General features: G+C 47.6%; 1 pseudogene; it reads right to left on the minus strand.

The window, feature by feature from the left end:
* The window catches only part of LOC149298465 (neural-cadherin-like), a 37,039-nt pseudogene extending 24,187 nt beyond the window's left edge, over nt 1-12,852 (minus strand).
* Nucleotides 12,853-17,748: the final 4,896 nt, after the last annotated feature.

Here is a 17,748-nt window from a genome sequence, read left to right on the forward strand (position 1 = left end):
AGCAGGCCAATAAAGTAACGCGACTGATTGGTCAGTTCATTGCTGTTGGAGGGGCATCCTTCTCTATGATCGAAGGGGAGCCTTTCAAACAATTGATGGCGGCTGTGGCTCCACAATATACAGTTCCGTCACGTTCCACTTTCAGCAGGAACATTGTCCCCTCATTGTATCGGTCCTGTGTTGCAGCAGTGAAAGAGGAGCTTTCCAAGGCTGCTGGTCAGTCTGTTCATTTCACTACAGATTTGTGGAGTGCACCTAGCGGCCAGCATGCCTTTCTTTCTTTGACAGCACACTGGTGGCAGCCCGGTGTGTCTAAGGAAGCTGCTGCAGCAGGCTACCGATCTTTCCTTCTCCATGCAGAAGTGATGGATGAAAAGCACATTTCCCAAAATATTCTGCATGCAATGAGGAAAATGTTTAGCCTTTGGGTGGGAGCAGAGGCGGGCACCAATGTTGAAGTTGGTTTTGTGGTAACTGACGGAGGTGCCAATATGGTGAAAGCGCTGCGAGATGGTCATATTGTTGGTGTGCACTATGCAGCCCACATCATCCATCTTGTAGTGAAGGCACCAATGTCAGAAGGAACTAATGTGGCAGCAGTAGTTCTGTCCCGCTGCAGAAAGATCGCTGGGCACTTTCACCATAGCGTTAAGGCTAGCCAACTTTTGAGGGAAGAGCAAGAGAGGTCAGGTCTTCCCATACACTGCCTACGTCAGTATGTCAGTACACGGTGGAACTCCACGTTAGACATGCTGGAGAGGATTTTGGAGCAGCAGAGGGCAATCCATAATCTTGCCTCAGAGCACAATATTGGGATTACCTCTCCATTGAATAGGGAGGATTGGACAGTGATCGCCCAGCTAGTGGCAGTCCTTAAACCATTCAGGGATGCCACAGAAAATTTAAGCTCAAACACTGCCAGTCTGGCCCAGGTAAACCCAGTGTTCTCCCATCTAGGCAGCAAGATGGATGTGTTCCTTGGAAACCGTGAGGCTGTTCAAGGTGGCACTCTACATCCTGACATAGCAGCCATAGTCAGGAAGCTGAAGGATCTGCTAAAAGTACAGCTAGCGTGTCTTTGCGATCCAAGAATTAAGGGAAAGCTAGCTTTGAAATTTAATGTTCTCAGTAGCTACCGGGAGCAATTGGTCAAAAAGGTGCGTGACTGGCAGCTTAAAATGGGAATGCTGTCCGAGGAGGGAAAGGTGCAGGAGGAGGAAGAGATGATGTGGTCTGCTACTCCTAGCAGCAGCATCAGCAGCAGTGCCACAAGCAGCACAACACAGCTGAGTGGAGCAGCTGCGTTTTGGGAAGAGGCACTTGGGAGTATAGTTGGACCATCTGACAGAGCTAGCAGCAGAAAGGAGAGTAGTGCTGCTGAAATGGTCAAACTTTACCTCTGTGAAGTTCCTTCTGCGCCTAATGTTGATCCTCTTAGCTACTGGGATGAAAAGAAGAGTGTGTGGCCTGCACTCTCATGGGTTGCACAGCAGCTACTATCATGTCCGCCAACCACTGTTCAAAGTGAGCGCATGTTTTCTATGACTGGAAACATACTGAGTCCACAGCGCTCACGCATGCCACCTCATCTGATGGAGCAGATTGCCTTTCTTACATTCAATCTGCCCAAGTTGGGTTACCCAGCTCTTTGCTTGGAAAGAAACCCTGGAGTCATAGGCGTAAGGGGAACATGACCCTCCCAGCACTACAGGACGGTGCACATGGTATTAGGGCAGGAAAGGGTTAACTCAGCAAGGGTTAGCACGAGGTAAGAATGCACAGGGAACGAGGGGGAAGTCACAAGGAACGTGACTGTAGGGGGAAGGGGACAGGGCTATAAAGCCCCTCTAAGCACACGTGCAAGGGGCAATTACTGAACACCACAGGAGCAGTTTCCCGCCCCCCCTCCACCTTTTTTGTCTTTTGGCTTTGTGTTTCTGTGTTGGCTTTGTGTGTTTTTTCTTTCCCCCTTTCTTTTTGCAGGATCTGTTTTCTTTGCTGTGGCGGAGGAGTTCCCTGGAGAAGTTTGAATGATAATGGGAGTGGCAAGTTGATGGTTTTGGTTAGAGGTTAGAGTTAATGCCCTCCCTGTACAGGATTAACCAAAGCGTTAAGGTGGAGCTCCCCTATCTGACCCGCGGTCGCTTGGGCGATTGTGGTATCCGGCGGAAGGGGTAGTGTGAAGCCATTGTTTTGTGTTTAGGTTGGGAACCCTCAGCTGTTTGTACATAGGTGTACAGAAGACTGTATAGTATTTATACAGAAGTTATTATTAAAGTGTTTTTACAATAATTTATAAGATGTTAAATAAAGTTATGTCGAGACATTTGTTAAATAAATGTCTCGGCCTTTTCTAAATCCAATCCTGCTGGTGTCTGTCTCTTATTTCGGGTTTGGGAAATGGGGAACCTCCTGGGTATGGGCAGTGCAAGGGTCAAGTTAATTTTTTTTCTCTGTAATGTTTAAGGTAGTTTCTCCCCCTGGTTGCACTTGCTGCGGGTGTGGCAATGCCTGCTACCTCCGCCGGTGTAGCCAATTTACGCTAGGGCCTAGTGTCTGAGTTCTGGAAGTCCGCTCCCAAACGCCAAGGACTGACAGTCTTCGGATGCTTTGCCCTGGGGTGAAACAGGTGAGCGGGTCGTCAATTGCCCACTCATTCATCTTTTTCCGTTTCCAACGCTGCTGCATGTGGTAGTGCCAGTATCTTTTGCCAGTTCGCTTCCTGGCTGAAATCATGCCTCAAATGTCCCTAATGGAGAGGGTAGTTAATCCCCCAGGTTGCACTTGCTGCGGTGTGGCAATGCCTGCTACCTCCGCCAATGTAGCCAATTTACGCTAGGGCCTAGTGTCTGAGCTCTGGAAGTCCGCTCCCAAACGCCAAGGACTGACAGTGTTTGGATGCTTTGCTCTGGGGTGAAACAGGTAAGTGGGTCGTCAATTGCCCACTCATTCGCCTTTTCCATTTCATTATTTTCCTTCTGATACACAACCAACCAACCAAACATAACACACAATAACACAAATAACACAGTGACATAACACATAACACACATAACACATACACGTACAATGCACAAATCACAAGGACCTTTCCTCTTGTTATTTGTCCTGGCCTTCACTTCTACACTCACTAGCATTAACGCTATAACTCACACTTCATACTATAACATTTTTCCATCCACATACCTGCCAACAGACCCAACTTTTTAAGGGACAGTCCTGCTTTTTTCCAGTCTTGTCCCATCTAATTTAGCTATCTAGGTATGCAAATACACGTTGGTAGTTATAGCTCGGTAGGTAGCACTAGTATAAACATTAAATAAATATAATAAAGTACTAAATAATAAATCTAACTTTAAAATACATTTAAATAAACCCCTAATTTTTTCTTTAAAACCCATTAAAATTAAAATGAAATTATTATTTAGACATAATACATCTTTAACCAAACCAGTGCACTGCTACTAATCTTAAACATAACCGTACATTAACCCAAAGCTATATTTTAGTTCTTGTCCAACATTTTTCCATCCGCATACCTGCCAACACACCCAAGATTTTGGTGGACAGTCCTGCTTTTTTCCAGTCCTGTCCAGTAAAAGTTGGGTTGTTGCAAAGTATGCCATTGTGAATAGGTAGCAAATGTTAGGCATGTATTACAAGTGGTCCAAAATCAATTTAAAAATGTAAAATAATCCCTATTCTTTTATTAAACATCTATGGATGTGTGATTGTGTATGATAAACGGAGGCCAAGTTCCTTGGAGCATTTGTCTCTAGGTCATTTTGTGTACAGTACACCTCAGTACGTGTGTGCAACTCTATTGGTCGTTTCGGCAGGGGGCTGGCCTGCCATCAACGGATGAAGTGCGTTCTGCAATTCACTTGTTGATGCCAGACCAGCCCCCTGCCGAAACGACCAATAGAGTTGCACACACGTTCCTTCACGGCAGCTGCTGCTGCTCCGATGTGTTGTTAACCCCGTATTAACCCCTGCTAGGCAACCGGGAAGGAAACGAAGATTAAACGAGCACGAAGAATGTCCGCGAATATTTGCCCGAAGAGAAGACAGGAACGGGCGAATATTCGCGGAATACGAAGGTTTTTTTTCCCCCGAAGACGAGCACGAAGATGAACACGAAGAGCCCCCTGGTGCCCAAGTCTAGAAAAAAGACCGAACCGTGACCTTCTCCCCGGCAGAGACGTAATAGACGTTCTACGCCCGGCTTTAAAATGTATCGCGCTCCAAAGAATCACGGCAGTTACAAACATGTCATCGTTAATAATAGGTTAAAAAAGAAAAAACTAAATTGCATGAATTTGTGCAAGCGGAAGAAATATGAAATGAGAAAACCCTGAATAAGAAAAAAGAGTAACCAACGGCCATTACGCCGAGACGTCTGCTCTGTCCGGATCACACGGCTGCAAATTGAAGGAGACTGGCCCCTGTCTTTGCCTCCGGTCTAACGAGCAAATAGATTTTAGCTTTGACAGTTTTAAAGCTAAGTGACTTCGCGGGAAGGTCTCGCAAGACAAAGGAGGCTTTAAAGAATAAAAGTAGGGCAACAATGTATCAGTTACAGAAGGTGCAAGTTTGTGATGGGGGAGAAGAAGGGAGAGAAGAAAGGATTCCGGCAATACACCGAGATGCGTTAATGGACAAAACAAAACAAACTTTGGCCCCTCGAGACGCCTCTCTTTAAACGACCATCTCACGCTCATTAAACTGACTAATGGCCCTGCAATCATTCTGACAATCAGGGCTATACACGGCACCCCGGGTAGAGCGAGTGCAACATACAGGACAACAGAAACGGCATTTCATACGCCTCGCGGAGTGGGTGCACCATCACCCCGGCCTGCGGGGGGCAGTATAGAGTGGCTGTTAATTACCTGACAACACTATCCCTCTTCTAAAATGATCACCTAGCATTGTATTGCCCTCCCCTTTGGAAGCGAAGCTTAGAAAATTGCCCAAAGTTTAACAATTAATCTTTGGGAAAGATTGCCCAAACCTCTCAAGTTTGAATCTGTTTTGGATCCATTACTTCCACGCTGTGAAGGGGAAAGGTTTGCCACCTACATGTCGGCCCTACCCTAACTAAGAAGAGTCTCGTGAGCTGCACCTACGTGGTTTGAGAGAACTCCGGAGCTTCATCGTTCATGTTGGAGACATGGAGACACGGATGCGGACGGTGGCTGTCCCGGTGTTTGGGTCTTCTCCGTGGTCTATCGCCAGAACCACAAACTCGTAAAGATGGTTGGGCCTCTCGTAATCCAACTCCTGGAAGGGGCTGATAACGCCCTCCTCGGAGATGCCAAAATCGGGGCTCAAAGAATAATAGGAAACCTCGCCATTCAAACCGGAGTCGCAGTCGGTGGCTGTCACTGGTTAGAAGCAAACACAAGAACAATAAGCATGCGCGGCGCTCTGATACACCATATCATTACACATCAATACAGCTGGCAATACAGCCCTATAGTAGGACAGCCGTACGGTTTGGGGGATTACGGCTGTAATTGAGTCTGCTGCTGATCGCTCGACGTTCACTTTCTTTATTCCCAGATATCACTGGGTGAAAATTATTTTGAAGCCTTAAAGGGAAAATGACATTTTACCCAATACATTTATACACTTATACACACACACATACACACACGCACACATACATCCATATACATATACACACATACATCCATACATATACACACATACACACACACATACATCCATATATATACACACACACATTCATACATAAATATATATACACACATACACACACACACACACACACATAAATAAATACACACACATACATATACATACACACACATACATAAATATATATACACATACATACACACATACACATAAATATATATACACACATACACATACACACAAACACAAACACACATACATACATAAACACACACACACATATACATACTCTGCTAATTCCACTTCTGGAAGTAGGAGCATTATAGAAATAGAGCACCGAGTATCTCACCGCATGGGTGACATCTTTCAGACTGATGCAGGAAGCTATATTATACTGAATATTATACCATATATAATACTATATATTATACCATATACTATACTATATATTATACCATATATGATACCATATACTATATATTATACCATATACTATATATTATACCATATACTATACTATATATTATACCATATATAATACTATATAATTATACTATATATTATACCATATACTATACTATATATTATACTATATATTATACTATAGAAATATGACAAAGTCTTAAAAAATGAAAGTTTTCCAGTCCCAGAACGGAGAAGAGTCAGTCTCGGTTACTTAACGAATAATGAAATTCTACCTCTTCAGTAATTAACAAATAGATCCTCTTCTCAGCCGCTATCTCCTAATATACCAAGAAGTGAGAGTTATCACCTGAAAAGTGCATTCTATCTCGTGGGGCGTACGGGTAGAGAGCTATAAGACCCCCCACGCCAGCAAGGACTATCACATTAACCTTGTAAGAGAGCGGCTGCCGCAGGCACTGTTTCAGGTACGTTATCCTTGCTAAGGATTCGCTGCTGAAATTCTGACTTGCAGTCATTAACATCTGTGATTCCAACCGCCACCTGCAAGATATTCAATGAGAAAAATATTCAATCTGCATAACATAGCAACGCATCCAAATGTATACCATGCGCGCGGAGACATCTCAAGCCACTAAACGTCTCCTGCCGGGGTGCGTTCTCCCCAAACGCGTGCGTAAGCGCTGCACGTCCCGGCAAACGAGCGGACATCTTTCTGATGCATAAATTCCACTATTTTATCTCCTTTTGGGCTAGAAAGAGTCTCCCACCATCTGTGCAGGCATTAGCGAGCCTCTCTGTGCAGCACTTTAATTAAAATATATAGGAACATTATGGAAGAACATTATAGGAGCTCTGTTTCCTGATCTCGTACTTCATTGAAACATAATGACTACCTGGCTACGAATGTATGAGATACGGGGCAACACAACAGCGTACATTGCGGCATATACAGAGAAATACTCCTAGACCCCGTCCGCCGTCTGTTGGGCTACCTGCACGGTGCTCTTCAGGTCCGTCGGCTTTTTGGTAGCGGTAACTCCCAGTAGAAACTGGTGCGGGTCACTCTCAAAATCTACACCTGATGAGCGCCGCCTCGCCAGTGATCCGGTCCACGGAGAACAAGCTTTGGGGATCTGCGACAATGCTGTAGCTCAGGGGATTACTTTGATGCGATATCGCGGATACGGTCACCAACCTAGAACACGGAGGACAGGTCAATCCATCGCGGGCAGCGGCTCCAAAACCAAAGAGACCGTTGAATGGCGACTTACGTGCTTCCCGGAACGTGTACGGTGTATGAAGCTTGTTTAAATTGTGAGGGTCTGACACCGGCGATCACAGACACGACAGCCGGGGAACCTCTCCTCCCAAGCTTATCAGCGGCCTGCACGTTGAGCAGATACTCCTGACCTTCCTGTAGACTCTGGTTAGTTGTCCGTATCCAACCTGTGCTGTGGTCAACGACAAATCTGTCTTCTCCACCTGGAAAGCCAACAGATGTCATAAAACTGTACATCAAGAGCAAACCTTCAAGCAAGAACACTCTCGCCCCAATGCCAAGTTAAAACCCCTACAAGGGGCTTGCAGAAAAGGTTCTGGGATACCCACCAGAAATGGCACACATCTGAGAGAGGAACGCGTCGGGATCATATACATTGTGCATTTCGTATGCTGTTTCTGGAATTATTACCTTCCAATAAGAAATACTCCACTTCTCCGCTCATGCCTTCGTCTTTATCCATAGCATGTAGCTTATACACGCGTGTTCCCGGGCCGGCAGAAGGTAACACCGCAGCCAGGAAAGGCGAGGACTCCATTGTCTGGGCTCTGGTCATTAACGTCCACCATGGTCAGCTCCAGGTGAACGAGGTACAGAGCCGCTCCTGGCGGAGTTCCGAATACCGACCTAGCGTCTCCAGTCATTGTCCTGGCCCTGAAGGCTTCTTTATTCAAACATCAGGTGTTGTAGAGCAGCTAATTATAAGCTTGTACCATTCAAGTGATTTAACCCACCTGTCACGGAGCTGGCTAGTCCGACCGACTACCTCCGCTGTCTTATGCTCCCTTAGCCTGGGACAACACACTTTCCCTGGTTCCCCAGTCACTAGCCGAGACTCAGTGTAGGGTAAAACCAAACGAAGACTGATTTATTTTAGACACACAGAGCTGGATATATCCAGCAAAACACACATTAACATAAAACAAGATATTGGGACACAAACCGCCCCCTTAATCTGCCTCTCAGAGACAACAGGGGCAGTAACGGGATTAACAATACAATAGGTGGGGGGAGACTGATTTATACAACATTAAACATCAAAGAATGGTGGTCACTCCCTGGTGGCAGATCCTGGCTGTCTGCTGGAGATAATCCTCTCAGCCAGTGATGAGAGGATACTGCTGGGGGTAGCCACAGAAGCCTTTACAAACCCAGGGCCCATAGTCAATAGGGAGGAGGCTGGCAGTCAGGCTTCTCCAGTGGTCCCAGTGATGGAGGCTTCCGTCACAATTCTCCCCCCTTCGAATTGGACTGACATAGGATGAGACCCCAAACGGGTTGACGCCGTAGTCAGTCAGTTTATTTGGCCCATTAATGCCCTCCCAAAATTGGTGCTCCTGCTGCTGCTGGGGAGATGGGCCGGCTGCGCCATCTCCCGGGTACCGCTGGGGAGTGATGCCGCCTGCATCCACTCCCTGGTGCTCCTGTTGCCATTGAGGAGGGAGTTCCGGTTGATCCGGTCCTGGAATTAGGTTCTGCTGCTGGGGGGGCGGGTCGGCCGCTGCATCTCCCTGAACTCCTGCAGCTTTGGTAGGTGCTGGGCAGAGGGCAGCGATGCTCTGCCTGGTTGCCAGCACTTCAGCTGGGGTTAGGGAATCTTGTGGGTCGGCCTGCCGCTGGGGAGGGAGGGCCGGTTCCTCTGCTCCTGGACATGTGAGCTGCCGCTGGGAAGATGGACCGGCTGTCACATCTCTCGGTTCCTCCCACTGCCGCTGGGGAGGAAAAACAAGTTCCTCCGCTCCCGGACATGTGAGCTGCCGCTGGGGAGAAGGGCCGGCTGCCACATCTCCCTGGATCCCTGTAGTCATTGCAGGTGTGGGGCAGAAGCCAGCAGCGCTCTGCCCTGTTGCCAGCTCTTCAGCTGGGACTAAGAGATCTGGGCAGACTGCCCAGCATTCTGAGGCCCCCGGTGTGGAGACCGCAGTGTTATCCACCCCTCTTGGGTTAACATCCTCAGATGTAAAATCGGTTAGATCCACAATCTCTGGATCTGGTTGTGGAGCACAGTCGCACAGCTCCAGTATTGGATCTGGATTAGCTGCCCAGCATCCCTGTGACTCAGGGGTGGAGACCGCAGTCCCATCCACCCCGCCTTGGTCAACATCCTCCGCTGACCACTCAATCACATCCACAAAATCCACACAATCCCTGGACACCGGGGCATTCTGTTGAACGCGTTCGAACAGTTTTTTATACGCCTTCTCCAGTTCCCACTCCTGTGTAATTAAAAAGTCTAAATCACCTTTAAGTTCTAGTGCATCTGGGAGGTCCCACTCCCTGAAATCCCGGATGTCCTCAATCCGCCACTCCGCTGTGCTGCCGAAGTCCGGATCCTCCTGAAGACTATCCCATAATAATCCCAGGCCACCGAAGTCATAGCCCTCTGGAGAACATTCTTTCGCAGTTCCCCAATATGCTTGCTCTGTATACCACTGCAGAGCCCTATAGTGATCTTCCAGCTCTACCTCCTGTTGGACCAGCTTGTCCAATTGGGATACCCATTGCTCCTGGGGTTGCTGTCCCAGGAATGACATCCGTAGTTCCCGCTGGTCTCTAATCTTTTGTTCGGAGCTTGGAAGACACTGACCCCGGCATATAACAGCCCTCTGCCATACTGACCGTCGAACCACTTGCCTCAGGTTCTGGTATTATTCTGTAGGCAGGGCAGTGGTGTAGCAGGAGAGGATGACCCGCAGCAGCCCCTGGAATTCTGATACCACATCCATGTCCTCGTCAAGGCGACCGAAGTCTTCCGTCCTGTCGGTTAATCCCGGTAGAAAGTAAGTGTCCCTCGGACTAAGAAGCAATCCCACCGCTGCCACCAATGTCACGGAGCTGGCTAGTCCGACCGACTACCTCCGCTGTCTTATGCTCCCTTAGCCTGGGACAACACACTTTCCCTGGTTCCCCAGTCACTAGCCGAGACTCAGTGTAGGGTAAAACCAAACGAAGACTGATTTATTTTAGACACACAGAGCTGGATATATCCAGCAAAACACACATTAACATAAAACAAGATATTGGGACACAAACCGCCCCCTTAATCTGCCTCTCAGAGACAACAGGGGCAGTAACGGGATTAACAATACAATAGGTGGGGGGAGACTGCTTTATACAACATTAAACATCAAAGAATGGTGGTCACTCCCTGGTGGCAGATCCTGGCTGTCTGCTGGAGATAATCCTCTCAGCCAGTGATGAGAGGATACTGCTGGGGGTAGCCACAGAAGCCTTTACAAACCCAGGGCCCATAGTCAATAGGGAGGAGGCTGGCAGTCAGGCTTCTCCAGTGGTCCCAGTGATGGAGGCTTCCGTCACACCACCCAAGCAGTTAAAATCTTTTTTTAAAGATTAATGTGCACTCTGCACTGAAAAGCAGTCCCTACTAACGGGATAGGTTGTGTGTATGCACATGGGTTAATCCTTGGTAACAGTATCCAGTCCCCAGAAGTGCCAAATGATTTAAATGCCCCCCCAAAGCAATTATTATTATTGTTGTTCACGAGAGCAGACAAGCGGTGTGGGGGGACCCGAGGTGTGCTGCGCTCAGACAGGCGCCTTCCGCCTATGGCTCCGGCTACATACATCTAGAAAATCACATTTCCCCCGGGCCACCACGAGCTACGGATCCAGCCGTCCTTTCCCTTTTAAATGAGCCTGCGCAAACGTCTCCAGCGGAAAATCACACCGCGGGCGATGCGGGGGGTTAGGGACTCTGACAAGGGCCACACAATCTGATGAATGGGGTTAGGGGCTCTGACAAGGGCCACACAATCTGATGCATGGGGTTAGGGGCTCTGACAAGGGCCTCACAATCTGATGCGTGGGGTTAGGGGCTCTGACAAGGGCCACACAATGTGCTGTCTCTGCGTCTGGGGCGATCCCGCGACACGTTATAGTTCAGGATGGTATGAAGTATCTGGTAAACCGGGTGAGGGTCTAACATGAGACTAAAAGTCAATGCACAGGGAATCTCTTCCTAGAGGGTTTCCGGACCTCTCTTGATTCGCCTTCGTTAGGATATCTGCTTCCACCAACCTGAGAAAGGACGGTCAGCTGAACAATGACCTGCGCGAGACACGCTGCTAGTGACCATATAAAAGAAAATGTTAGTATCTTCATTCTCTCAGCGAGGTCTTATGCTGGTCTGGATGAACCCGGACGTATAGCGCATGAGCCCGGACGTATAGCGCATGAGCCCGGACGTATAGCGCATGAGCCCGGACGTATAGCGCATGAGCCAGAACCCAGACAGAGAGAAGGGAGAAAGAGAGAGACAGAGAGAAGGGAGAAAGAGAGAGACAGAGAGAAAGGGGGAGACAGAGAGAAAGGGGGAGACAGAGAGAAAGGGGGAGACAGAGAGAAAGGGGGAGACAGAGAGAAAGGAGGGGACAGAGAGAAAAGGGGGGGACAGAGAGAAAGGGGGAGACAGAGAGAAAGGGGGAAACCAGAGTTACGAATGGACCCCTTACCGGTGCCGTCCAGCACTCTCTGTCCAGGGTCCTGAAGGGGGTCACGGCGCCGGTCTCCCAGTTCACCCCAATGGGACAGTCCCCAGGGGAGACTGGCTGGAATGAGGAGCCATTGAGTTCTCCAGGTTCCAGGGCGCTCACAGCAGAGCCCGGGGCGGCGTCTTCTGCTATGGAGATGGCATAGAACGCCTGGGGCACGGGGGATGCCCTCTTCCGCCTGAAGATGCCCGGAGATGCCTCCTCTTTACTGGGCATCGAAAACGTCTTGGCCCTGGGGCAGATCCGCAGCTGTAGAGGGGCGCTGCGCAGCGGGGGCTGGCCATGGTCCCGGGCATACACAGTCAGGTTGAGGGGCTTCTTGACGTTGAGAAGGGACCCCACCAGGACCACCTGGCCGGTCTTCAGGACGATGAAGAAGTAGTCGCTGGTGGGCTCGGCGAAGTACACCAGCTCGGCGTTGGTCCCTTGATCCGGATCGTGGGCAAAGACTCTGAACACCACGGACCTCCGCCCCGCCGTCTCATCCAGGCTGATCGTGGAGCGGTTTGCGGGGGAAAACCGGGGGGCATTATCATTCTCATCCAACACGTGCACGGTGAGCACGGCCAGCTCGCTGACGGTATGCCCCGGAGAGGAGCACCGCTGGCAGCACAGCCCCAGCCTGAACTCATACCGGGAGCTCTCCTCCCTGTCCAGCACCTGGGTGGTCTTCAGAGACAGCTGGGCATACCTGTGGTGGAAATAGACTTCAAACAGAGACCCCCTGTCCCCGAGCAGCTCCAGATGCAGCTGGGGACCTGTTACCCTGGAGCACCAAGGCTGGGGGCTGATCCTGTTCAGGGGGATGTTTAACCCATTCACTTTAGTCCCTATGGGCCAGTTCTCCTGCACCGACACACAGAAGACAGGTCTTCTGAGTTTAGGTCCTTCATCAGTCCAGGTGGCCAGAGACACCAGAGCCCACCTGGAAAGGAGGATGCAGAGCAGGCAGCCCCTGAGCCGGGTCCTCATCACCCCCAGCAGGCTAGGAAAAGGGGATTCAATGGGAACGAGAAGATACAACGTATCAAAACCCAGCAACATCTGCGATCCTCCTGGAGCTGAAGGCAGTTTGATGCAGAAAGCCAGAGATTTGGTCAAGTTGGACGCGTTTAGGGCACCCTCTATGGGTGGAGGAGGAGACCTTCAGCCCGCTCTCTGTGTGTGGCAGAGACATCAAGGGGTCTGCTAGGATGTGATGGGAAGGGAGAGGAGGGGGCATTTCAGTTACCAAAACAAGCCTTTGATATACTAAGCGATGCATGAGACGGGGCACGAAGAACGTTCAGAATTACCGTAGAACAAGGCAAAGAACGGCGGATTTGAGATTCATCCTGTAATTAAATCAGTGAGCTTTCCATTGGGAACAATATACGATGTGTTAACTCTCGGGTTGCCAGCGCCGGTCTTTTTGCCACTTGGGTAAACAAGGTTAAATCGGAGAATGTCCCCCTTTCTCTATATTTACGCGTATCAGTGATATCGCACGTCCTCAAACCAGAAAGTCATCAAAAATTTTGGGGGGGGAGACGTAAAAAAATACCCATCCAAAAAAAAAAAGATATTTTTCTGCCTGTAACGTGAAAAAGGGAACTTGAGGCGTTTTCTTTCGTTCTAGAACGTTTTTAAAATGTTACACGTCAGGTTTTTTTTCTTTAAGACCATTTTTTCCCCCCCAGTAACATTTTTATTCTTCAAGTGACCTTTGGAAACATTAGTAGATATTTCTACGCAGAAACCTAATGGACACAACATTTTTTACATTAAAGTTATGAAAGGAAAGATCTGGAGGCCGGCTCTTAAAACTGTCAGTGTGACCGATTCCGAGGAAGAGTGACAAAGCCCATATGTTTCTATAGGAGCTTAACAAGATCTGCGAGCGTTTGGCTAAATAATGTGTGGCAAACGTAATTACTCGTAGAGCCGTAAGCCGCTTACGATGTCATTTGCACGATGCAGTCTTTGGTGTATGATACCCCGGGGAGTTATTCTCAAGTACTATTTATTGAGGTGCATTACACTTTATTACCTCTCCAGATGGGCTACACATTGAGTTTGGCTGCCGGCTTTTAGACCACAAATCAGGCTTTAGATAACCCTCATCTTTCCTCTGCGTGCAAATAGATCCGATGATATCTACGGCAATACAATCCATAAAGACCTCAGAGCTCATGCAAACTCAAGCAGAACTGTCCGTCATCAACCATCCTCTTTGTAAAGCTCATAACTGCTGCAGATCCTGAGAAACCCGACTTGTACTCCACAGCCGCCATCAACCTCTTAGCTTCCAAAGAAGATCTGCAGCAGCTGTAGGGTTTGTCTGGTACATCATTACAAACTCAACAGCCAGCAGGATAAATGCTTTAGAACCCAACATGTATGCGGTGGAACAATAGGAACCTTTAAGAACCCAAACTTGTAGCCCACTGCGCCATCAACCTCTTAGCTTCCAAAGCAGATCTGCAGCAGCTGTAGGCTCCGCGGACCACCGGGTATATGGACGTTCCACGGCACTGAGTACGCGCACAGGCAGCAGGTCCGCGGGCAGCAGGTACCCGCGCGGACCCGGGCAGCAGGTCTTTACAAGATAAAGACGCAGATCCGCAGATATAAAGTTGGAATATAAAGACGCAGATATAAAGTTATAATTTAAAGACGCAGATCTGCAGATATCAAGTTATAATATAAAGACGCAGATATAAAGACACAGATATGCAGATATAAGGTTACGATATAAAGAGCCAAATCCAGTGAAAGTAACGTGTGGCCGAGCCAACTACCCACAGCCATTGATATCACATTTGTTGCACAAAGTCAGAATTATCCGGGCAATTAAACACGGAACGTCCAGTACACGGCAGAGAAACGAGGGGCATCTAGGGCTTTAAATAACACATAGCAAACAAAAATGGCAGACGGCATTATTACTATTATTATTATTACTTATATACACAATATATACAACGTATCAGCACCAAGAGCTTTACACACGAGAGGGTAACCGGCACGCCGCGGCCCAGCGAGCGAATCAAACCCCAGAACATGGACATAAACGCTGCACAAAGAGTAAACAGCGCTACAATATTAACCCTCTGTGTTCCACAGCGGCGTGCGGCCCATTGCAAAGCAAACACAATCGTATTGTTAAAGACATATAAGCGAGCGGCAAACATCTCAGATGCTACATCACAACAGCATAAAACACAGGCTTTAACCCTTTCGGCCCAGTTTGGATTTTAAAAAAAAAACTATTTATTGGTAAATAAAACCACATGCTTGTCTTGTAAACAAGCCACTCACCGGCCCTCCGTGTCCTTACTGTAATAGTCCAAACAATCCCTCCATGCGGTAGATTTTGGTGTAATAATCCATTCCCCAGAGCTCCGCCGATCTGCAACCAATATTATATTCCAGGGCCTTGGCCTGCTGCTTGATTGAGCAGATAATTCCCCACTTCACTCCAAACAGACTTTTCGGGGGGCAGAAAGTTGACAGCAGCCCCCCACGCAAACTTGTGGGGTCTTTTGGGTTTCCATTTCCTAATAGAAAGAGTGGATTAAGCGGCAACATCAAAGCAGCTCTTTGTTCAGTGGAAATCACTGAACAGCCCAGCAGTCCTGACCCAGGTGGATCAATCAGGGCCGCCCTCTACCTGCAAGATCCACCTCCATTCCTACCAGGAGATCCTGACAGCCCGCGGGGATCAGACCTCGCAGTAACAATACGTGAATAAACTGTGATATTCGTCGGAGGACAGCTACAGGAGCTGTAACAGGGCACCTACCGCATGGAGAGGGGCAATAATAATCATTATTATGTGAACGATGTATAACGGGGCAATATCTGCACTTTATGCTATAAGATTGGACTATAGTATGTGTTATACAAAGTTTCAGACATGGCGTCTGTTCATCCTCACCCCAGCCTCAGGGGGTACCGGAAAATTAATGGGGTTCATTGTCAACCAACATATTCAATAATGCAACATTTTTAAAAAATAAATTATTGTATCGATAACAATAATAATAATATTATTAATAACAATAATAGCAATACTACTAAAAATAATCAGAAAAAATATCAATACTAATAGTAATAATATTATTAATAGTAGTAATAATATTAATTAATAATAATAACAGTACCGTATTTGCTTGATTATAAGACGAGGTTTTTTCCAGAGCAAATGCTATGAAAAATACCCCTCGTCTTCCGCTCAAGCGGAAGTTGTCTACGCGAATTGCGTACAGCTCTACACGCTGCCCGGACTAAGCACCGGGGACTCAGAAGCACCGGTAAGTTTGGAGGAGGGAGGGGGAGGGAGTGTTAAACGGGGGGCATACAGCGGAATCTTTGTGTTTAATATAATTGGATATATAATATCATATAATAACGGTTTAATATGAGGGAAGCACATACTTCACCCGTGGCTACAGCGGAATCTTTGTGTTTAGGCTTTTTATGCAAATTGTCCCATTTATGACAATCTCCAAGCCGCTACTGATACCTCCAGACTGAGAGGGTGGATGATTGCTCTGCTATACAAATGCGCAGATTGCAGAGTGTATCATTCTGTATATACAGGGCCGGCCGAAGACTTAACGCCGCCTGGGGCGAAGTTTAAAACGGCATTTTAAACTTCGCCGACGCCATAATCTACGACCCCCCCGGTACTTACCTTTAAACAGTCCTGCGGCGAGTCTCCCTGCTCTGCCACGGTGCCGGCTTGTAATGCTGAGCGCCGGAAATTGACGTCACTTCCGGCGCTCTGCATTACAAGCCGGCACCGGGACCGAACAGGGAGACTCGCCGCAGAGGAGAGAGAGAGAGGGGCGCCGAGCGGGTAAGCGAAAACCACTCGGTGCCCCTCTCTCTCTCCTCCGCTTCAAAAAAAACAAACAAAAAAAACGCTTGGGGCGGCAAAGTGCCGCCCCTTCTAAAGTGCCACCTGGGGCAATTGCCCCAGTCTGCCCCATTATAGGGCCGGCCCTGTGTATATACAATACAATTTGTCAAAAATGCATCCAGGGAACATGAATACAGAAGTAAGGGAAAGGTGATTGGAGATTATACAATGGGCCATTTTAGGAATATCAGTTTTGAAGTGTTTTATATGCAGGAAAACGACGGTCCCTCTTTTTCGAATGTATCTGTTTCTCTTGGTCTGTCAATTCTAAATTTGTCACAGCCTTTGAATGTATGGACTGTATGAGGCGCTGCAGAAATAATAACAACAATAATAATAAATAATAATAATGAAGCAGTTCTATGTCCAAAAGCAGGCAGTGTTAGGTCACCCCCTGCTGGAGAAGAAGCGCAACTACATTCAAATCAAGGTTCTTGCTCCGGATATTTCTTCCACCAGGGCTAAGAATATTTTTTTTTCTTGCATGTTGACATCTATGATTTTTATTTGTTCTATATTGATGCAAACATGCATGGAATTCACTGTCGGTTCCATTAGTATTGTACATATGGAGTTGCCCCTATGTGTAAGATATTATAGAGGGGGGGGGGTGTATGAGGTACATGTAGTGTAAATGTATTGGTCCAATGGAGGAATTTTTTTTACCCCTTTTCTGATATAGAAAAAAGTCTGTTTTTAACCAATGGGTTAAAATTTAGTGCTCTATATTTTTAAATTGCCACAGTAAGCTTTTCCGTATTGTAAGATATTATAAAGGGGGGGTATATGTGACACGACTGAACTGTTAATATTTTGGTACGATGGGGGAAATTTTTTAACCCCATGTAGAACGTTGAAAAATGCAAGTTGCTAACTACTGGGCAGATATTTGGGGCGCTATATCTTTACATTTCCACCGTAAAAACACATCGTATTGTAAAATAGACCGTATTTGCCCGATT

The sequence above is a fragment of the Sceloporus occidentalis genome, unplaced genomic scaffold (assembly GCF_023333645.1).
Source record: "Sceloporus occidentalis isolate IW3139 unplaced genomic scaffold, rSceOcc1.0.p SCAF_32, whole genome shotgun sequence".
Classification (NCBI taxonomy): domain Eukaryota; kingdom Metazoa; phylum Chordata; class Lepidosauria; order Squamata; family Phrynosomatidae; genus Sceloporus; species Sceloporus occidentalis.